This window comes from Bos grunniens, chromosome 2, assembly GCF_055505025.1.
Source record: "Bos grunniens cultivar Pamir isolate PY7600 chromosome 2, Bosgru_T2T1.0, whole genome shotgun sequence".
Lineage (NCBI taxonomy): Eukaryota > Metazoa > Chordata > Mammalia > Artiodactyla > Bovidae > Bos > Bos grunniens.
In genome coordinates, this window is record NC_141166.1 from 136,278,592 (window position 1) to 136,301,774 (window position 23,183).

Sequence of the window (23,183 nt, forward strand, 5' to 3'; positions counted from 1 at the left end):
AGGAGCATCTTTTCTTCATTTCTTTTTCATTAAAATTTTTTTTTAATTTATTTTTTTAATCTAAGGATAATTGCTTTACAGAATTGTGTTGGTTTCTGCCAAACATCAGCTTGAATCAGTCATAGGTATACATTATGTCCGCACCCTCTTGAACCTCCCTCTCACCTCCCACTCCATCCCACCCCTCCAGGTTTGTTACACAGCCTGGGTTTGAGTTCCTTGAGTTATACAGCAAATTCTCAATGGCTATCTATTTTACATATTGTCTTCATTTTTTGACTGTCTCTTGCAGCTGCTAGGGTAAGGCAGCAGGGGTGGGAGCAGCAATGGGGTGGAGTGGTTGGGGGCGGAGGGGATGCCCGTCGTGACGTCTGTGGGTGTGGCCAGGCCGGCAGGAGGACCGTGGAGCAGCTGGGAGCTCGCCTGCCTCCCAGGACTACCTCCATCGTCATTCAGCGCTCTCATCTTCAACTGTAAACTTGCTCCTGGAAGAAGATCAAGTCTTCAGGTTAGTTGGGAGAGAGGAGATGAGGAACTAACCTGTTCTAGGGGGCAGGCGGGGTTTTAATAAGCCTGTGCTGAATTGTTGCTTTTAGGAGCAAGGAAAATTCCTCTCAGGGGAAATGTGCAAAGTCTAAGACTGAATAGCTGGTGTGAGCACTCGGGCTTGACACCACAACAAGTTATTTTCTGGATATAATGGCTCATTGGGAGGCAAGTTCCCAAGACAAAGGGCGTCGTCCCCAGCCCGGGAGGGCCGTGGGCACACGGAGGAAGAGAATTTGGAACAGTTCAGGCAGCAAATGTTCTGCCTGAACTGAGGAATGACTTAATCCACGTGAACACTAGTCAGGCGTTTTTGTGGAATGGAATGCGCCAGGGTGAAAACATTAAATCCCTCAGAGCTGCTTCTCTGCACTCTGACCACACACAGTGGAGTAAATGAATTTAAGGTTGCCCACTCTTTCCAAAGAATGGATGTTAAGCACAGGCATCCCTGGGTGTGGATGTGCTTGGGTTTGACAGGGTAGGTATCTGGAGCTCCTACCACACTGGCCTGGCTAGCTGTGAAGCTACCCAAGGAAAATGTTTGAGCGCTGATTTAAGGAATGTGATAACTCTACAACCTGCAGTGATTTTGAGGAAGAGCCAACAGGAGGCTGTGAGCAGGGTGGGCGGCTTCTATATCCTTGTGTTTACAAGGCAGTGCCCTGTAACCTAAATCATCTAGGAAATGCCATCCCCGAGGTGTGCATGAGGTGAGCTAGGGGGTGAGCATGAGGTCTGCTGTCCAGGCCCCGGGGCAAGGCCTGCCTGGGCTTGGAGGGCCTGGGAGATTGAATACGTCTAGGGGATACTTGTGCTGTGCTGTGCTTGGTCACTCAGATGTATCTGATTCCATGTGAACCCATGGACTGTAGCCGCCAGGCTGTCTGTCCATGGGGATTCTCCAGGCAAGAATACTGGAGTGGTTTGCCATGCCCTCCTCCAGGGGATCTTCTTAAATCAGGGGTCGAACCCAGGTTTCCCAGATTGCAGGCAGATTCTTTACCATCTGAGCCATCAGGGAAGCCCTCTCACATAATTGCCTTTAAGGATTAAATCTCAGGTTAGTTGGGAGAGAGGAGATGAGGAGCTAACCTGTTCTAGGGAGCAGATGGGGTTTTAATAAGCCTGTGCTAAATTGTTGCTTTTAGGAGCATGGAAAATTCCTCTCAGGGAAAATGTGCGAAGTCTAAGACTGAATAGCTGGTATGAGCACTCGGGCTTGACACCACAACAAGTTATTTTCTGGATATAATGGCTCATTGGGAGGCAAGTTCCCAAGACAAAGGGCGTCCCCAGCCCAGGAGGGCCGTGGGGATACGGAGGAAATGTTCTGCCTGAACTGTGGGATGACATCTGCTCTCACTGCTGACTTAACCCACGTAAACACTAGTCAGATGAGAGCTCTAGGTAAACTGTAACTCTGCGTTTAGTCGCTTTGTGATCCTATGGAGTATAGCCACCAGGCTCCTCTGTTCGTGGGGATTCTCCAGGCAAGAATACTGGAGTGGGTTGCCATGCCCTTCTCCAGGGTATCTTCTCAACTCAGGGGTTGAACCCAGGTCTCCCGCATTGCATGCAGATTCTTTACCATCTGAGCCAAATTGTAAAGGATTGCACAAAAACTACCTCTTATTGTAGATTTAGTTTACAAATGCTTGAGTGCCATTGTTCAAATCAGGTATAATGTTGGGGTGATTTAGGAATATAAGTCTGTAAATATTTATGGCACTGATGAAAAGCAAATGCTGATACCATTCTTGTTCTCTGAGAAGCCATGACACTCTTGGGGTTAAGTGAGATCTGAGATCATCAGGAATCATGGGGTAGGGGGAGACTCTAGCTGCTGCTACAGATCTGGGTGCCTCAATGCCTGAGGAAGGTTTTAAGCCTGAGTCCAGGGCATCATGTGCATGTTGGAAAGATCGCCGTGATTAGATGATGGGGAGCAGCTAGGAGGTTCTAGAAAGCCACTGCAGAGTCCTGCCAGCTGAGAGGTGACTGCAGTCAGGTCAGGGAGGCTCTGCTTAGGTGAGGGTCTGCAGAGTCAGAGGGAGTCATCAGAGGTGCTCCTGGTTGTGTGTACCTGAATGGTCACAGGGCCCCAGAGGAAGGAACAGGTTTTGGGACTTCTGCAGAGGTGTTTGGGCACCTTGGAGACACTGGGGTAGATAAGAAGGCAGCTGGAACACAGTGGTCTGGGCTGCAGAAGGGGACTGGTGAATCACATGTCCATGAGTGAGAACCTCACTTGCTGGTTAGATTTTACAGTTTTGTGCTTTCAGTTGTGCTGTACTGAGGGATATGTGGAGGTGCTTGCCTACTGTTCGGGGAACTGCTTGCCTGGGCAGGATGCCCCCATGCTAAGGCACCTGAGACCCCAAGTACAAGGAGTTGCACTTGGCAAGGGGAGTAGCAGGACTCAACTGCAGCGCAAGTGTCTTTTCGGGGAGGGAGAGCTCTGTCTCCTACGATGGGGAGAGAGAGAGAGAGGCCTGAGCACAGAGTGGGACCTCCAAGTTCTTCCTCACCTGGGGCTTCCCAGGTGGCACTAGTGGTAAAGAACCCACCTGCCAAGGCAGGAGACAAAAGAGACTTGGGTTTGATCCTTGGATCAGGAAGATCCTCTGGAGGAGGGCATGGCAATCCACTCCAGTATTCATGCCTGGAGAAACCCATGGACAGAGGAGGCTGGCAGGTCACAGTCCATGGGGTCGCAGAGTCTGACACCACTGAAGAAACTTGACACATGCACACCAAGTTCTTCTCAAGGCTCAGAGGAAGACAGCTCTTTTGTCTGAACTAAAAGTTGAAAATTATATTTTATTCAGGGGGTTTTCTGAGGACTCAAGCCCCAGAAGATAGCCTTTCAGATATTTCTGAGGGATTGCTTTGAAGATGTAAGAGAGTAGCCAAGATATATAGGAATTTTTGCGGCAGAAACCAGGTAGTCGGAGCATCAAAAGATAACTGTTAATTGAAAGGAACCAGATAGCCCAAGGAATTTAGTGCTTTTCTTTGTAGGAGAAGATGCTTGCAGCTGGGCCCACTGAAATCACTCCTTTGATATGCATCTCAGCTCTCCAGGGCCTGCATCCCACCTGCTTCCTCCACCCTGAACCTCCTCAGGGTGCAGTTGGCGGTGGCTGTAGGGGCTGCTGGCTTCATTGTCACAGCGTCCTTTGTTTACTGATACAGTAGGCAATATTCTTTGTCCCCACTTTACAAAGAGAACAGAGGGCTTCCCTGGTGGGCCAGTGGTTAAGAATCCACCTTGCAACTCAGGGGACAATGGTTTGATCCCTCCTCTGGGAAGATCCCCCGTGTCTCAGGGCAGCTCAGCCACTGTGCCACACCTACTGAGCCTGTGCTCTAGAGTCTTTGCTCCACAGCAGGAGAAGCCACCTCAGTGAGAAGCCCTCACACCGTGACTAGAGAATAGCCTCCCCTCCCTACAACTAGAGTAAGCCCATGCACAGCCACAAAGACCCAGTGCAGCCAAAGATAATTAAAGATGTAAAATTAAAAAGAGAGAACATAAAAGGGGGCTTTTAACCCAGTTCATTCATTGCAAGAGCCATCTGAAGGGATTAAGGATCAGACTTCACAGTCTCGGTCCTGGCCTGGAGTGGGATAAGGGAAAAGGCACCCACACTGCTGTCACTGGGAAAGGCCTGTCTCTGTGTACTGGGTGGGCCAATTCCTGGTGGCCTCTACAATCCCAGAGTCGATTCCTGCACCTTCTCTGGGCTTCATCACCTAGAAAGACTGCACCAAATGCAGAAGACCCAGTCACACCCACAGGGATGTGGCTACCTGGACAGTTCTACATCAAGAAGGAAACTTTAGTCCTGAATGGTTTTGTGGAGAGGGACATTGTATAACTGGGTGTGTTCTCAGGACTTAGACATTGTCTATAGGAGGAAGGAATTGCCTGTGGAATGATTTCTATTTAATAATAAAGTTTTCGCAGCAGCTAATGTGCTTTTAGTCTGTCGTCTGTTTTCATTATTGCATTATGTCAAGTGATGAAAGAACATGGAGAAAAGTGTTCTTAAAATTTACAAAGAAACTGTTTTCCACATGATGTGTATTGCTACTGCTGGTTTATGTACTACTGTAAAAGCACCAGGCTAGGAGAAGGCAATGGCACCCCACTCCAGTACTCTTGCCTGGAAAATCCCATGGACGGAGGAACCTGGTAGGCTGCAGTCCATGGGTCACAAAGAGTCGGACACGACTGAGCGACTTCACTTTCTCTTTTCACTTTCATGCATTGGAGAAGGAAATGGCAACCCACTCCAGTATTCTTGCCTGGAGAATCCCAGGGATGGGGGAGCCTGGAGGGCTGCCGTCTATGGGGTCGCACAGAGTTGGACATGACTGAAGCGACTTAGCAGCAGCAGCAGCATTGTATTAAGTCATTCACTTTATTCAATTGGCCTGTCTGTGCAGAAGAGGGGACCACATCCCAAAGACAACTATAACAGCACCACAACATGCACAGTGTGCCAAGGAGGTGCTTGTTTAGGTGTAGTCTTGCTGGGCTGAAGGCTACTCAGGGCAGGTTCCTAGGACTTGCCACTCTGAGTTCCACTTCCTGTTCTTATGTCTCTGCTGGCTCATTGGCACCAAACCTAGAATGCAAAGAAATTCTATCATGCCCATAAAATCCTAGCCAAATTCTGCTCTCACGGCCATCATGGAAGGGCTGTGGGTATCTGGCCCCAGCTGGAGCATAGAGAACACAGCTCTCTTAATCCCCTTTTCTTTTTTATTTTTGATTCTTTTTTCCCCTCTATTTTTTAATTGGAGGGTAATTGCTTTACAATATTGTGTTGGCCTCTGCCATACATTAACATGAATCAGCCACAGGTATATATAATCCCCTCCCTCCTTAAACCCTTTCCTATTTCCCACCCCATCCCACCCCTCTAGTTTGTCACAGAGCACTGGTGTCACACAGCAGATTCCCACTTGCAGTCTGTTTTATATATGGTAAGTGGTGCTAGTGGTAAAGAATCTGCCTGTCCGTGCAGGAGACGTAAGAGACACAGGTTTGATTCCTGAGTCAGAAAGATCTCCTGGAGGAGGGCATGGCAACCCACTCCAGTATCCTTGCCTGGAGAATCCTATGAGCAGAGGAGCCTGGCAGGCTATAGAGTCCATAGAGTCCATAGAGTCGCACAGAGTCGGACATGACCAAAGTAACTTAGCACACAAAGTATATGCTTCCTTGCTGCTCTTTGAATTTGTCCCTCCTTCTCCTTCCCCCACTGTGTTCGCAAGTCTGTTCTCTATGTTTGCATCTCCACTGTTCCCCTGCAGATAGGTTCATCAGTACCATTTTGTCTAGATTCCATATGAATGCAGTAACATACAATATTTTTCTTCCTTTTTCTGACTTACTTCACTCTGTATAATAGACTAGGTTCATCCACCTCATTAGGACTGACTCAAATGCATTCTTTTCTTTTTTGTAGCTGAGTAACATTCCATTTTATATATGTACCACAGCTACCGTATCCATTAATCTGTCAAGGGACATCTAGGTTGCTTCTATTTCCTATCTATTGTAAAAAGTGCTGCAACGAACATTGGGGTACATGTGTCTCTTTCAATTATGGCTTTCTCAGGGTAAGTACCTAGTGTTGGCATTTGGGTCATATGATAGTTCTATTCCCAGTTTTTTTAAAAGAATCTCTATACTGTTCTCCATAGTGGCTGTATCAACTTACATTCCCACCAACAGTGCAAGACGGTACCCTTTTCTCCACATTCTCTCCAGCATTTATTGTTTATAGACTTTTTAATGATGGCCATTCTGACTGGTGTGAGGTGATACCTTGTTGTAGTTTTGGTTTGCATTTCTCTAATGATGAGTGATTAAGAAAATTAGAGATACGAAGGGAACATTTCATGCAAAGATGGGCTCGATAAAGGACAGAAATGGTATGGACCTAACAGAACCAGAAGATATTAAGAAGAGGTGGCAGGAATACACAAAAGAACTGTACAAAAAAATCTTCACGACCAAGATAATAATAATGATGTGATCACTAACCTAGAGCCAGACATCCTGGAATGTGAAGTCAAGTGGGCCTTAGAAAGCATCACTACGAACAAAGCTAGTGGAGGTGATGGAATTCCAGTTGAGCTATTTCAAATCCTGAAAGATGATGCTGTGAAAGTGCTGCACTCAATATGCCAGCAAATTTGGAAAACTCAGCAGTGGCTACAAGATTGGAAAACGTCGGTTATCATTCCAATCCCAAAGAAAGGCAATGTGAAAGAATGCTCAAACTACCACATAATTGCACTCATCTCACAGGCGAGTAGAGTAATGCTCAAAATTCTCCAAGCCAGGCTTCAGCAATACGTGAACCGTGAAGTTCCAGATGTTCAAGCTGGTTTTAGAAAGGGCAGAGGAACCAGAGACCAAATTGCCAACATCTGCTGGATCATCAAAAAAGCAACAGAGTTCCAGAAAAACATCTATTTCTGCTTTATTGACTATGCCAAAGCCTTTGACTATGTGGATCACCATAAACTGTGGAAAATTCTGAAAGAGATGGGAATCCCAGACCACCTGACCTGCCTCTTGAGAAACCTATATGCAGGTCAGGAAGCAACAGTTAGAACTGGACATGGAACAACAGACTGGTTCCAAATAGGAAAAGGAGTTCGTCAAGGCTGTATATTGTCACCCTGCTTATTTAACTTCTATGCAGAGTACATAATGAGAAACGCTGGGCTGGAAGAAGCACAAGCTGGAATCAAGATTGCCGGGAGAAATATCAATCACCTCAGATATGCAGATGACACCACCCTTATGGCAGAAAGTGAAGAGGAACTAAAAAGCCTCTTGATGAAAGTGAAAGAGGAGAGTGAAAAAGTTGGCTTAAAGCTCAACGTTCAGAAAATGAAGATCATGGCATTTAGTCCAATCACTTCATGGGAAATAGATGGGGAAACAGTGGAAACAGTGTCAGACTTTATTTTTGGGGGCTCCAAAATCACTGCAGATAGTGACTGCAGCCATGAAATTAAAAGACACTTACTCCTTGGAAGGAAAGTTATGACCAACCTAGATAGCATATTGAAAAGGAGAGACATTACTTTGCCAATAAATGTCCATCTAGTCAAAGCTATGGTTTTTCCAGTGGTCATGTATGGATGTGAGAGTTGGACTGTGAAGAAAGCTGAGCACCGAAGAATTGGTGCTTTTGAAATGTGGTGTTGGAGAAGACTCTTGAGAGTCCCTTGGACTGCAAAGAGATCCAACCAGTCCATTCTGAAGGAGATCAGCCCAGGGATTTCTTTGGAAGGAATGATGCTAAAGCTGAAACTCCAGTACTTTGGCCACCTCATGCGAAGAGTTGACTCATTGGAAAAGACTCTGATGCTGGGAGGGATTGGGGGCAAGAGAAGGGGACGACAGAGGATGAGATGGCTGGATGGCATCACTGACTCGATGGACGTGAGTCTGAGTGAACTCTGGGAGTTGGTGATGGACAGGGAGGCCTGCCATGCTGCGATTCATGGGGTCGCAAAGAGTTGGACATGACTGAGCGACTGAAATGAACTGAATGATGAGTGATGTTTAGCATCATGTGTTTGTTGGCCATCTGTATGTCTTCTTTGGAGAAATATCTGTTTGGGTCTTTCAGCCATTTTTTGATTGGGTTGTTTGTTTTTCTGCTGTTGAGCTGAATGAACTGTTTATTTGCAGTTCCCATTCTGAGGGTTGTCTTTTAATCTTGTTTAGTGTTTTTTTTTTCTGTGAAAAATCTTTTAAGGTTAATTAAGTCCCATCTGTTTACTTTTGTTTCTATTTCCATTACTCTAGGAAGTGGGTCAAAGAGGATCTTGCTGTGATGTATGTCAAAGAGAATATCACCTATGTTTTTCTCTAAGAGCTTTATAGCTTCTGGCCTTACATTTAAATCTTTAATCCATTTTGAGTTTATTTTTGTGTGTGGTGTTGAAAAGTGTTCTAGCTTCATTCTTTTACATGTAGCTGTCCATTTTGTCCCAGCACCACTTATTGAAGAGGCTGTCTTTTCTCCACTGTATTTTCTTGCCTCCTCTGTCAAGATAAGGTGCCCATAGATATGTGGGTTTATCTCTGGACTTTCTGTCTTGTTCCATTGATCTATATTTCTGTTTTTGTGCCAATACCATACTGTCTTACTGACTGTAGTTTTGTAGTATAGTCTGAAGTCAGGAAAGTTGATTCCTCCAACTCCTATCTTCTTTTTCAAGATTACTTCGGCTATTTGTGATCTTTTGTGTTTCCATACAAATTGTGAAATTTTTTGTTCTAGTGCTGTGAAAAATACCATTAGTAGTTTGATTGTTGTCATTCACTCATTCAGTTGTATCAGACTCATTGCAACCCCTTAGACTGCAGCATACCAGGCTTCCCTGTCCTTCACAATCTCCCAGAGTTTGCTCAAACTCATGTCCATTGAATCGGGGATGCCATCCAAGCATCTCACTTTCTGTCATCCCCTTCTCTTACTGACCTCAATCTTTCCCATCATCAGGGTCTTTTCCAGTGAGTCAGCTCTTCACATCAGGTGGCCAAAGTATTGGAGTTTCAGTTTCAGCATCAGTCCTTCTGATGAATATTCAAGGTTGATTTCTTTTAGTGTTGACTGGTTTGATCTCCTTGCAGTCCATGGGACTCTCAAGAGTCTTCTCCAGTGCCACAGGTCAAAAGCATCAATCCTTTGGTGTTCAGCCTTTTTTATGGTCCAACTCTCACATCCATACAAAATGACTACTGGAAAAAATCATAGCTTTGACTACAAGGACTTTTGTTGGCAAAGTGATGTCTCTGCTTTTTAAAATGCTATCTAGGTTTGTCATAGCTTTTCTTCCAAGGAGCAGGTGTCTTTTAATTTCATGGCTGCAGTCACCATCTGCAGTGCTTTTGGAGCCCAAGAAAATAAAGTCTGTTACAGTTTCCATTTCCCCCCCATCTATTTGCCATGATTTCCTAAAGGAAATCAGTCCTGAATATTCATTGGAAGGACTGTTGTTGAAGCTGAAACTCCAATACTTTGGCTACGTGATGCGAAGAGCTGATTCATTTGAAAAGACCCTGATGGTGGGAAAGATTGAAGGCAGGAGGAGAAGGGGACGACAGAGGATGAGATGGTTGGATGGCATCGCCGACTCAATGGACATGAGTTTGAGTAAACTCTGGGAGTTGGTGATGGACAGGGAGGCTTGGCGTGCTGCGGTCCTTGGGGTCACAAAGAGTCAGACATGATTGAGCGACTGAACTGAACTGAACTGAACTAACTGAACTGAACTAATTTGCCATGAAGTGATGGGACTGGATGCTGTGATCTTAGTTTTTTGATGTTGAGTTTTAGCCAGCTTTTTTGTTCTCTTTCATCTTTATCAAGAGGCTCTTTAGTTCCTCTTTGCTTTATGCAATTTGGGTAGTATCATCTGCATATCTGACATGATTGAATTTTTCCTGGAAATCTTGATTCCAGCTTGTGCTTCATTCAGCCTGGCATTTTACATGATGTACTCAGCATATAAACAAATAAGCAGGGTGACAATATACAACCTTGACATACTCCTTTCCCAATTTTGAACCAGTCTTTTGTTCCATATCTGGTTCTAACTGTTGCCTCTTAACCTGCATACAGGTTTCTCAGGAGGCAGGTACTTTGATAGGGATTGCATTGAATCCATAGATTGCTTTGGGCAGTGTAGTCACTTTTCCAATATTGATTCTTCCAATCCAAGAACATGGAATATCTCTCCATCTGTTTGTGTCATCTTTGATTTCTTTCATCAGTGTCTTATAGTTTTCTGCATACAGGTCTTTTGCATCTTTAGGTAGGTTTATCCCTGGGTATTTTATTCTTTTTGTTGCAATGGCAAATGGGATTGTTTCCTTAATTCTCTTTCTGATTTTTTCCAAACTATGTTGAATAACAGTGGTGGGAGTGGGCACCGTTTTCTTGTTCCTCATCTTAGAGGAAATGCTTTGAGTTCTTCACCATTGAGAATAATGTTTTCTGTGGGTTTGTTGTATATGGCCTTTATTATATTGAGGTAGTTTTCTTCTATGCCTACTTTCTGGAGAATTTTCATCATAAATGAGTGTTTAATTTGTTGAAAACTTTTTCTGCCTCTGTAGAGATGATCATATGGTTTATATCTTTCAGTTTGTTGATATGCTGTATCACAATGATTGATTTGCATATATTGAATAATCCTTGCATCCCTGGGATAAATCCCACTTATTGATCCTCCTTTCTTAATGCCTCCATCGTTGAGCTTCCCCTCAGGCCTGGAACAGTGAACAACAGCTGCTGGACCAGGTCAGGAAAGACACAGGGGTAGAACCCACTGCCCTCCCAGCAGGGCATGCCCAGTCATCTCCCCCTGGGCACTGTCCCCTGGCCGCCCTTGTACCCAGTGTTGTCAACTGATGGGTCCCTCCCATCAGCCTCTGGGCACATCCTCTGGGCACCGAAACTAGGCTAGTTGGGAGGAGTCAGAGCCAGAGGGCAGAACAGATAGCATAGGTGGATGTATTTAAAAGGACAGGTGTGACTGTGACATTCCAATGGGTCTGAAATGTCAGCCATGACCATCATTTTTTTTTTTTTTTTCCTAAATTGGTGGAAACTTGGTTATTTTGGTGTGGAAATCTGACTGACTGGAGGGTTCCTGCTCCAGATGGTCAGGGTGCCAGGGATGGCACCTCTCCTGCTCACTGCAGGTGTCTGTCCCAGCCCAAGCTTACCCTCATATTTTGACCAGGCCCTCTTCTATGGAGTTCTCAGGGTGAGCACTAGACATCTTTCAATAGATCAGTTGCATGGGGTTCAGTGGGATGAGACCAGACTTAGGCTTTGGGTTCAGTGGAAGTTCAGCCAGGGGCAGGGGTGCTGGCGAGTGTTCCCAGTGGACATGCTGTGGGCTGGGGTTTTCCAATCACATGTGTAAGAGGTGCAAGCAGGAGGATTTGGGATATGTTTAGAGGAACAGGATGAGGAACATAAGAGAAAGAGAGGGACCTCTGGGTGAGCAGAACCCTCAGTCACCCTGAGAAAGTGAGCTGAGCAAGAACAGAGTCACTGGTCAGTGATGAGCAGGGATGCAGAGGAGGCTGTGGTGGGAGCCTGAGCTCAGGGAAGGTTGGAATGGGAGATAAACATCTTCAGAGTGGCCTGTGTCTAAAGCCCTGAGACTGAAATCTAGGGAGGGAGGGCTCAAGACAAAGGCTGGGAAGAGGGGAGGGAGTCAGCAAAGGAGAATGAGAAGAAGAACCAGAGGGCCAGGGAGTCGTGGGACCAGAAGGAAGGGTGCTTGCACAGTAGGATGCTGAGAACCCCAGAGAGGGACAGAGTTGAGAGTTTACCAGTGACCTTGGCAAGGTTGTTTTTCATCAAACTGGGGGACATAAGCTTGGGTGAAGTGGGTTCAATAAAGGAGAAATGAATATAGTCTTGGGAAGTTGTGCTATATAGAACAGGAGAGGAACTGGGTAGTGGCTGAATGACTCTGGGAAGACAGGGAGATTCAATTTTTTATTTTGAGGCAATTGTATATATACATGCAATTGTAAGAAATAGTAGTGAGATGCCCTGAACCCTTTACAAAGTTTCCTCCAGTGGCAAAACTCATGCAAAATTATAGTACAACATGGCTGCCAGGATGCCAAGATATAGGGTGTCCCATCACCAAAGGACCATCGTGTTGCCCTTTTTCAACACTTACATTCCATCCACCCCACCCCACACTTAACCGGGGGAAACAGCTAAGCTGGTCCCGTTTCTATAATTTTGTCATTTCAATAATGTTTCACACATAGAATCATATGATATGTAACCTTTTGTGAATAGCTTATCTCTGTGAAAGTGCATTCATGCAAGTTGTTGCATGTTTCAGTGGCTTGTGAGTATAAATGTCCCATGATAATATCATTTGTTTAACCACTCACATGCTTTTTCTTTCAGTTCTTTTTTTAACTTTATTAAAGTATAATTAACAAATAGACAAGTATTATACATATTTAAGCAGAAAATGATGTTTTGGTAACACCCATTTCTTTCCTTTTTTTCCAGCAAATGTCATTTATTGTTATTAATAATGTTTTTCTTTCTTTTATTATAATTGATTTATACTATATTTAGTCCAGGTGTACAATATAGTGATTCAATATTTTGGTAGATTATACTGATATAAAGTTATTCTAAAATATTGGCCATATCCCCTGTGCTGTAAATTGTATACTTGTATCACAGTTATATTTTTTAAATTACAAAATGTATGATTTTACACATTTACAGGAGACTTGGAAAACACATAACAAAGTTACATATAGTTTCATTATTAAAATTATTTTTAAAGTAGATAAATTAATATTTTTGGTTTGAGTTTCAATGTCAAACATTCAAAAGTTAATAGAATGATTATACAGAGAAGCAGAAGGATATGGTAGACCTGAAAAACACCATGAGCCAATTCAACATAATTAAGATTTATACAGTTTTCACACAACAATAGGATATAAATTCTACTCAAGTTCCCATAGACTATTAACTAGGAGACACTGGAATAGATCCAGGGACATAAAACAAGGTGGAAAAATTTCATGGTCTAAAAGTATTGAAGTCATACAGAGTCTGTTCTCTGTTAACTGTGGAATTATGTTAGAAATCAATGTCAAACTATATTTGAAAATAGCTCACATATTTTGAAGTACAGTGTGAAGAGAGAGATTTACCAAGAGAGATCTTTGACTTAGCCATTGAAAGCCTCAATAAAGTTAGAAGGCTAAAAAACCACAGAGAGTGATTGCAGAGAAGAAAGTTAAATTTAAATGAGAAATTAATATACAAGATAACTTTAAAAAACTATGTATTTGGAAATTAAACGTTCACCTTTAAATGATGGGTATATCTAAGAAGCCATAACAAGAAAAAGTAGAAAATACTTGTGATAGAATAAACATGAAGAGAATTTACCAGAATTTGTTGCATGCAGCTGAAGCTGCTCAGTGCAGTTAAATAAGGTGTGAAAATAAATAGACACTAGAACAAACTTGTGAGAAATTTGAACGAAATCTGTACTTTAGTTAATAATACTGTATCACATGTTATTTCCTATTGTTTTTCTTTTTAATAACATAGTATATCTTTATATTCTCAGAATTGGATTAGGATTTTCATGACTCATTCAAAATTTTTTTTAAATCACTAAAATAACCTTTCTAGACTTTAGCAGTAACACTAAATGTCAGAATAAATGGAACTATATCAAAGTTTTGACTGAATGTAAATTAGAAACATAGCATTCTAGTCAAACAAGTGGAACTAAAATGTCATAAATTTGTTTAGCTAGGCAAAATTCTTAAGTTTTTCAAAATATATATGTTATATTATACTTACTATTTATACATGACTTCCCTGGTGGCTCAGGGGTAAAAAGCCTGCCTGCAATGCAGGAGCCTCAGGAGAAGCCAGTTTGATCCCAGGGTCAGGAAGATCCCCTGGAGGAGAAAATGGCAACCCACTCTAGTATTCTCGCCTGGAGAATTCCGTGGACAGGGGAGCCTGGTGGGCTACAGTCAATGGAGTCGCAAAGAGTCAGACATGACTGAGCAACTTTCACTTACTATTTATATATGTATACATAAAACTTTTTCTACTGAATTGATAAAGGCTTGAAAAGAACAGCAAAAGAGACATCTCGTGGCTACGTAATTATTAGCTCCCAACCTAAAGAAAAACCAGTTCTAGGGCAAGATACATTGCTACACAGGCTTAAGGAAAGCATGAGTGCGAATGTTCAGTTCAGTTCAGTCACTAATTCGTGTCCGACTCTTTGTGACCCCATGAACTGCAGCACGCCCGGCCTCCCTGTCCATCACAAACTCCCGAAGTCCACCTAAACCCATGTCCATTGAGTCACTGATGCCATCCAACCATCTCATCCTCTGTTGTCCCCTTCTCCTCCTGCCCTCAATCTTTCCCAGCACCAGGGTCTTTTCCAATGAGTCAGCTCTTCGCATCAGGTGTCCAAAGTATTGGAGTTTTGGCTTGAACATTAGTTCTTTTAATGAACACCCAGGACTGGTCTCCTTCAGAATGGACTGGTTGGATCTCCTTGCAGTCCAAGGGACTCTCAAGAGTCTTCTCCAACACCACCATTCAAAAGCATCAATTTTTCAGCACTCAGCTTTCTTCACAGTCCAACTCTCACATCCATACATGACCACTGGAAAAACCATAGCTTTGACGGACCTTTGTTGGCAAAGTAATGTCTCTGCTTTTGAATATGCTTTCTAGGTTGGTCATAACTTTCCTTCCAAGGAGTAAGCGTCTTTTAATTTCATGGCTTCAATTACCATCTGCAGTAATTTTGGAGCCCAGAAGAATAAAGTCAGCCAGTGTTTCCACTGTTTTCCCCATCTATTTTCCATGAAGTGATGAGACCGGATGCCATGATCTTAGTTTTCTGAATGTTGAGCTTTAAGCCAACTTTTTCACTGTCCACTTTCACTTTCATCAAGAGGCTTTTTAGTTCCTCTTCACTTTCTGCCATAAGGGTGGTGTCATCTGCATATCTGAGGTTATTGATATTTCTCCAGCTCTCTGGAAGTTCATGGTTCATGGAAGTCTACCATATCTTGTACTAATACAGTCACTCTTTTTTTTTTTTTGATTAATGCTTGAATGATATATCTTTCTCCATCTTTTTACTTTTAGTCTACCTATCTTGTTATTTTGTAGTGAATTTCGTGTAGATTGCCCACACTCTGTGTTAGTGGCTCAGTTGTGTCTGACTCTGCAATCACATGGACTGTAGCATGCCAGTCTCCTCTGTTCATGGGATTCTCTAGGAAAGAATACTGAAGTGGGTTGCCATTCCCTTCTCCATGGGATCATCCCGATCCAGGGATCAGACTTGGGTCTCCTGCATTGCAGGCAGATTCTTTAGTTGTGCTTTTTAGCCTGTAGGGTTGCAAAGAGTTGGACACGACTGAAGGGACTTAGCATGCATGCATATATTATAGGGCTTCCCTGGTGGCTCAGATGGTAAAGATTTTCCTAATCAACCCTGACTATTCAATGGAAGGCCTGATACTGAAGCTGAACCTCCAATACTTTGGCCACCTGGTGTGAAGAGTCAACTCATTGGAAAAGACCCTGATGCTGGGAAAGATTGAGGGCAAGAGGAGAACGGGGTGACAGAGGATAAGATGTATAGATGGTATCACTGACTCAGTGGACATGAGTTTGAGCAAACTCAGGGGATAGTGAGGGATAGGGAAGCCTGGCATGCTGCAGTCCATGGGATCAAAAACAGTTGGACATGACTTAGCAACTGAACCATAACAACATACATTGATAACCAGATCAGAGAGTGTTAACAATTTTCCCTTCAAAAATCAAGCATAATGTAGAAAATTCCAGAGAGAGAAAATGCATTGTTTTTACCCATATTTTTCGTGTTTTCATTGTTGTTTTTACCTTGCTGCTGCTCCAAAACTTATCTTTCCTTTTTTTGTTTAGAGGAACTTTCTTTAGCCATTCTTTTAGGATAGGTCTACTGGCAACAAATTCTTGCAGTTTTCTCTCACCTAAGGTCTTGATTTCCCCTACATTCCTAAAGGATATATTCTCTAGATAGAGGATTCTGGGTTGACAGTTCTTTCTTTTCATTACTTGAAAACTATGATGCCACTTCTTCTGACCACTGTGGGTTTTGTATTTGAATTTTTTCCCATGTAGTGACATCTTCAGTTTTCTCTTAATGGTTTCAAGAGAAAGATTTAGATTTCAATAGTTTGACTACAGTATATCTTGGTATAGATTTCTTTGGGTTTATCTTCTTTGGAATTTACAAATGTCTTCAATGTGTAGGTAGATGTACTTTCTCAAACTTGGGAAATTTTCAACCATTCTTTCTTTTTTTTTTTAATGGGATATAGTTGCTTTATAATGTTGTACAACAAAGTGAATTAATTATATATATACATATATCCACTCCCTCTTGGATCTCCTCTCATCCTCAATTCCCACCCATCTAGATCACCAGAGAACACCAAGCTGAAAGCCTTAGGCTGCACAGAAGGTTCCCACCAACTGTCTGTTTTACACATGGCAGTGCCCATACATCAATCCTAGTGTCCCAGTTTATCTGATTGACTCCCCTCACTGTGCCTACACATCCATTATCTATACCTGCATCTCTATTCCTGGCCTGCAAATAGGTTAATCTGTATCATTTTTCTACATTCCACATATCAGTTCAGTCTCTCAGTCGTGTCTGACTTTTTGCGACCACAAGGACTGCAGCATGTCAGGCTTCCCTGTCCATCACCAACTCCTGGAGCTTGCTCTAACTCTGTCCATTGAGTCGGTGATGCCATCCAACCATCTCATCCTCTGTCGTTCCCTTCTCCTCCTGCCTTCAATCTTTCCTAGCATCAGGGTCTTTTCAAGTGAGTCAGTTCTTCGCATCATGTGGCTAAAATATTGGAGCTTCAGCTTCAGCATCAGTCCTTCCAATGAATATTCAGGATTGACTGGTTTGATCTCCTTGCAGTCCCAGGAACCTTTGAAGAGTCTTTTCCAACACCAAATTTAAAAATCATCAATTCTTTGGTGCTCAGCTTTCTTTATAGTACAACTCTCACATTCATACATGACTACTGGAAAAACCATAGTTTTGACTAGACAGACCTTTGTCAGCAAGATAATGTCTCTGCTTTTTAATATGCTGTCTAGTTTGGTCATAACTTTCCTTCCAAGGAGCAAGCATCTTTTAATTTCATGGCTACAGTCACCATCTGCAGTGATTTTGGAGCTCAAAGAAATAAAGTCTCTCATTTTTTCCCCATCTATTTGCCATGAAGTGATGGGACCAGATGCCATGATCTTAGTTTTTTTGAATGTTGAGTTTTTCATTCTCTTCTTTCACTTTCATCAAGAGGCTGTTTAGTTCTTCTTTGCTTTCTGCCATAAAGGTGGTGTTATCTGCATATCTAAGGTTATTGATATTTTCCCTGGCAATCTTGATCCCAGCTTGTGCTTCATCTAGCCTTGCAGTTTGCATAATGTACTCTGCATATAATTTAAATAAGCAGGGTGATAATATACAGCTTTGATGTACTCCTTTCACAATTTGGATCTAGTCTGTTGTTCCATGTCCAGTTCTATTCTTCTTTACCTGCATACAGCACATATATGCGTTAATATATGATTGTTGTTTTTCTCTTTTTGACTTATTTCACTCTGTATGACAGACTCTGTGTGTCTATCCACGTCTTTACAAATTACCCAATTTATTCCTTTATATGACTGAATAATATTCCATTTTATATATGTACCACATCTTCTTTAACCATTCATCTGTCAATGGACATTTAGGTTGCTTCCATGTCCTGGCTACTGTGAATAGTGCTGCAGTGAATACTGGGGTGCATGTGTCTTTCTCATTTATGGTTTTCTTAGGGTATATGCACACTAGTGGGATAGCTTGGTCATGTAATAGTCCTATTTTCAGTTTTTTAAGGAACTGTCATACTGTTCTTCATCATGGCTATGTCAATTTACATTCCCACCACAGTGCAAGAGTTACCCTCTTCATCTTTATTGTTTGTTAATTTTTTGATGAAGATCATTCTGACTGGTGTGATGTGATACCTCATTGTAGTTTTGATGTTCATTTCTTTAATAATGTGCAGGGCTGAGCATCTTTTCTTATGTTTGTTGGCGATTTGTATGTCTTTGGAGAGATGTCTGTTTAGGTCATTTGATAATTTTTCTTTTTATATTGAGCTGCTTGTGCTATTTGTATATTTTGCAGATTAATCCCTTTGCAGTTGCCTCATTTGCAAACATTTTCTCCCATTCTGAGGGTTGTCTTTTTGTCTCATTTATGTTTTTCTTTGCTGTGCAAGAGGTTTTAAGTTTAATTAGGTCCTATTTATTTATTTCTATTTTTATTTTTATTACTCTAGGAGAGTAAAGTGAAAGTGCTAGTCACTCAGTCATATCTGAATATCTGACTTTTTGCGGCCCCATGAACTGTAGCCCACCAGGATCCTCTGTCCATGCACTTCTCCAGGCAAGAATACTGGAATGGATTTCCATTCCTTCTCCAGGGGATCTTCCCACCCAGGGATCGAACCCAGGTCTCCTGCCCTGCAGGCAGATTATTTACCATCTGAGCCAGAATACTGATGGTGTATTACTCTAGTAGTTAGGTAACAATGATCTTTCTGTGGTTTATGCCAATGAATGTTCTTCCTATGTTTTCCTATAAGAATTTTTAGTGTCCGATTTTACATTTAGGTCTTTATTCTATTTTGAATTTATTTTTGTGTCTGGTGTTGTGTAGTGGTCTCATTTCATTCTTTAACATGTAGCTGTCAGTTTCCCCAGCACCGTTTATTGAAGCCACTGTTTTTTCCATTGTATAGACTTGCCCTTTTTTGTTATGGATTAAGGGACCATAAGTGTGTGGGTTTATCTTTGGGCTTTCTGTCCTGTCTCATTGATCTGTATTTCTGCTTTTGTGCCATTTCCATACTCTCTTGATATTTGTAGACTTCTTTGGGTAGTATTACTATTTTCACAATATTGATTCTTCTAATCCAAAAACATGTTTTTGTCATCTTCGATTTTTTTCATCAGTGTCTTATAGTTTTCTGAGTACGGGTGTTTTATCTCCTTAGATAGGTTTATTTATAGATATTTTATTCCTTTTGATATGGTAAATGGGCTCATTTCCTTAATTTTTTATTATCTTTCATTTTTTACTGTATACGAATGGAGGAGATTTCTGTGCATTACTTTTGTATCATGCAACCTTATCAGATTCATTGATTAGATCTAGTAGTTTTCTGGTGTTATCTTTATGATTTCCTATGTATAGTATCATATAATCTGCAAATAGTGACAGATTACATCTTCTTTTCCAGTTTGGATTCCTTTTTATTTTTTTATTCTCTGATGGCTATGGCTAGGACTTCTAAAACTATTGTTGAATAGTAGTGGTGAGAGTGGTCATACTTGTTTTATCCCTTATCTTATTGAGAATGCTATCAGTTTTTCACCACTGAGAAAGATGTTTGCTGTGGATTTGTCATATATGACCCTTATTATATTGAGGTAGATTCTTCTTATACCTACTTTCTGGAGTTTATATATATACATATATATATATATAATATGTTATATATATAAAACAAATGAGTTGAATTTTGTCAAAAGCTTTTTCTGCATCTATTCAGGTTATCACATGGTTTTTATTCTTCAATTTGTTACTGTGGTGTATCTCATTGATTGATTTACATATATTGAAGAATCCTTGTATTCCTGGAATAAATCCCACTTTTTCATGGTGTATGATCCTTTCAGTGTGTTGTTGGATTCTGTTTGCTAGTATTTTGTTGAGAATTTTTGTATCTATGTTCATTAGTGAAATTGACTTGTAATTTTCTTTTCTGTGATATCTTTGTCTAGTTTTGTTAACTTGGTGATGGTGGCCTTGTAAAATGAGATTGAGAGTATTCCTTCCTCTGCAATTTTTTTGAAGAGTTAGAGAAGGATGAGTGTTAGCTCTTCTTTAAATGTTACAGAATTTGCCTGCAAAGCCATCATGTCCTGGACTTTCATTTTTTGGAAGATTTTTCATCATAGTTTTAATTTCATTACTTGTGGTTAATCTGTTCATATTTTCTATTTCCTTTGGTTCAGTCTTGGAAGGTTGTACTTTTCTAAGAATTTGTCCATTTTTTTCTAGGTTATCCATCTTATTGGCATATAGTTGTTTGTAGCAGTCTTAAATGATAATTTGTATTTCTGTGGAGTCAGTTGTAATTTCTCCTTTTTCATTTCTAATTTTATTGATTTTAATATTCTCCTTTTTTCTTGATGAGTTTTGCTAAAGGTTTATCAATATTGTTTTTGTTCCCACAGAACCAGCTTTTTGTTTCATTGATTTTTGTTATTGTTTTCTTCATTTCTATTTCATTTATTTTTCTCTGATCTTTATGATATATTTCCTTCTACTAACTTTGGGTTTTGCTTGTTCTTCTTTCTTTAGTTGCTTCATGTATAAGGCTAAATTGTTTATTTGATATTTTCCTTGTTTCTTGAGGTAGGATTACATTGTCACAAACTTCTCTCTTAAGACTGCTTTTGCTGCATCCCAAACACTGGGCTGGAGGAAGCACAGGTTGGAATCGAGATTGCTGGGAGAAATATCAATAACCTCAGATAAGCAGAGGACACCACCATTATGGCAGAGAGTGAAGAAGACCTAAAGGGCCTCTTGATAAAAGTGAAAGAGGAGACTGAAAAAGTTGATTTAAAGCTCAACATTCAGATTATGGCATCTTGTCCCATCACTTCATGGCAAATAGATAGGGAAACAGTGGAAACAGTGGCTGACTTTATTTTTTTTTCACTCCAAAATTACTGCAGATGGTGACTGCAGCCATTAAATTAAAAGATGCTTACTTCTTGGAAGAAAAGTTATGACCAACCTAGACAGCATATTAAAAAGCAGAGATTTCACTTTGTCAAAGGTCCATCTAGTCAATACTGTGGTTTTTCCAGTAGTCATGTATGGATGTGAGAGTTGGACTGTGAAGAAAGCTGAGCGCCGGAGAATTGATGCTTTTCAACTGTGGTGGTACTCTTTAGAGTCCCTTGGACTGCAAGGAGATCCAACCAGTCCACCCTAAAGGAGATCAGTCCTGGGTTTTCATTGGAAAGACTGATGTTGAGGCTGAAACTCCAAAACTTTGGCCACCTGATGTGAAGAGCTGACTCCTTTGAAAAGACCCTGATGGTGGGAAAGATTGAAGGCAGGAGGAGAAGGGGAGAACAGACGATGAGATGGTTGGATGGCATCACCAACTCAATGGACATGGGTTTGGGTGGACTCCAGGAGTTGGTGATAGACAGGGAGGCCTGATGTGCTGCGGTTCATGGGGCCGCAAAGAGTCAGACATGACTGAGCGACTGAACTGATAGGTTTGGGGCCATGATGTTTTCACTATCATTTTTTGATAGATTTTTTAAATTTCTTGTTTGATTTCTTTAGTGATCTCTTGGTTATTTAATAGCATGTTGTTTAGCTCCCTTTTTTTTTTTTTAAATTTTTTCCTTTAATTGATTTCTAATCTCATAGCATTGTTGTTGGAAAAGGTGGTTGATATGATTTCAGTTTTCTTAAATTTGCCATTGCTTGATTTGTGGCCCAAGCTGTGATCTATCCTGGAGAATGTTCCATGTGCTCTTGGGAAGAAAATGTATTTTACTGCTTTCTGATAGAATGTCCTATAAATATCAACTGGTCTATCTGGTCTAGTATATCATTCAAACCTATGTTTCCTTATTTATTTTCTGTCTGGATGATCTATCCATTGGTATAAATGGGGTGTTACAGTCCCTCAGTATTATCATGTTACTGTCAATTTCCTCTTTTATAGCTATTATCATTTGCCTTATGTGTTAAGGTGCTCTTATGTTGAGTGCATAAATATTTGTAATTGTTATATCCTCTTCTTGGATTGATCCCTTGATCATTACTCTCTTTTAATGGTTTTTATTTTAAAGTCTCATTTATCTGATATGAGTATTACTACCCCAGCTTTCTTTTGATTTCCACAGAATATTTTTCTATCCCCTCACTTTCAGTTTGTATGTGTCTCTGGGTTTCAAGTGAGTTTCTTGTAGAAAACATATATGGGCCTTGTTTTTGTATACATTAAGCCAGTCTGTGTCTTTTGGTTGGAACATTTAATCCATTTACATTTAAGGTAATTTTGTGTATTTTTCATTTTATTTATTGTGTTGTTTATCAGTGTTTGCTCTTTAGTTTTTCTAAGTCCTTGTTAAAATTTCTTGTATTTTCTGCCTCTGTGCCTCCATTCTATTTCTGATATTTTGGATCATCTATACTATCATTCGGAGAAGGCAATGGCACCACACTCCAGTACTCTTGCCTGGAAAATCCCATGGATGGAGGAGCCTCGTAGGCTATAGTCCATGGGGTCGCTAAGAGTCGGGCACGACTGAGCGACTTCACTTTCACTTTTCACTCTCATGCATTGGAGAAGGAAATGGCAACCCACTCCAGTGTTCTTGCCTGGAGAATCCCAGGGACAGAGGAGCCTAGTGGGCTGCCATCTATGGGGTCGCACAGAGTCGGACACGACTGAAGCAACTTAGCAGCAGCAGCAGCAGCATACTATCATTATTCTGAATATTTTTTCAGATAGGTTGCCTATCTTCTCCTCACTTATTTTATTTTGTAGGTGTTTATCTTGCTCCTTTTTATGTAACATGTTTTTTGCTGTTTCATTTTTCTTGATGGGTGAGGCTGTGCTTCTGTCTTGCAGGTTGTTTTGTCTGAAGTGTCCAACATAGGAATTTGCAAGCAGGTGGGTGGAGTCAGGTCTTGGTGCCTACACGAGGATCTCCAGGAGACCTCACACTGATAAATATTCACTGGCACATGAAATTCTCTGTTAGTCCAACAGCTTGTACTTGGTGATCCCTCCATAGAACTGCAGGCCTGACCCCTGGCATGGTTCCCAAGAGAACTAGTCCTAGAAGTTTAATTTTGAGTGG

At 41.4% G+C, this 23,183-nt stretch overlaps 1 protein-coding gene across 1 annotated transcript in view; it reads left to right on the top strand.

Moving 5' to 3' along the window:
- The first annotated feature begins 361 nt into the window (after positions 1–361).
- OCA2 (OCA2 melanosomal transmembrane protein) overlaps positions 362–23,183 on the top strand; it is a 65,348-nt gene continuing 42,526 nt past the window's right edge. The window contains exon 1 of the mRNA XM_086372309.1: positions 362–508. The gene's annotated coding sequence lies outside the window, so the exon portion shown is untranslated. The remainder of the gene's footprint in view (positions 509–23,183) is intronic.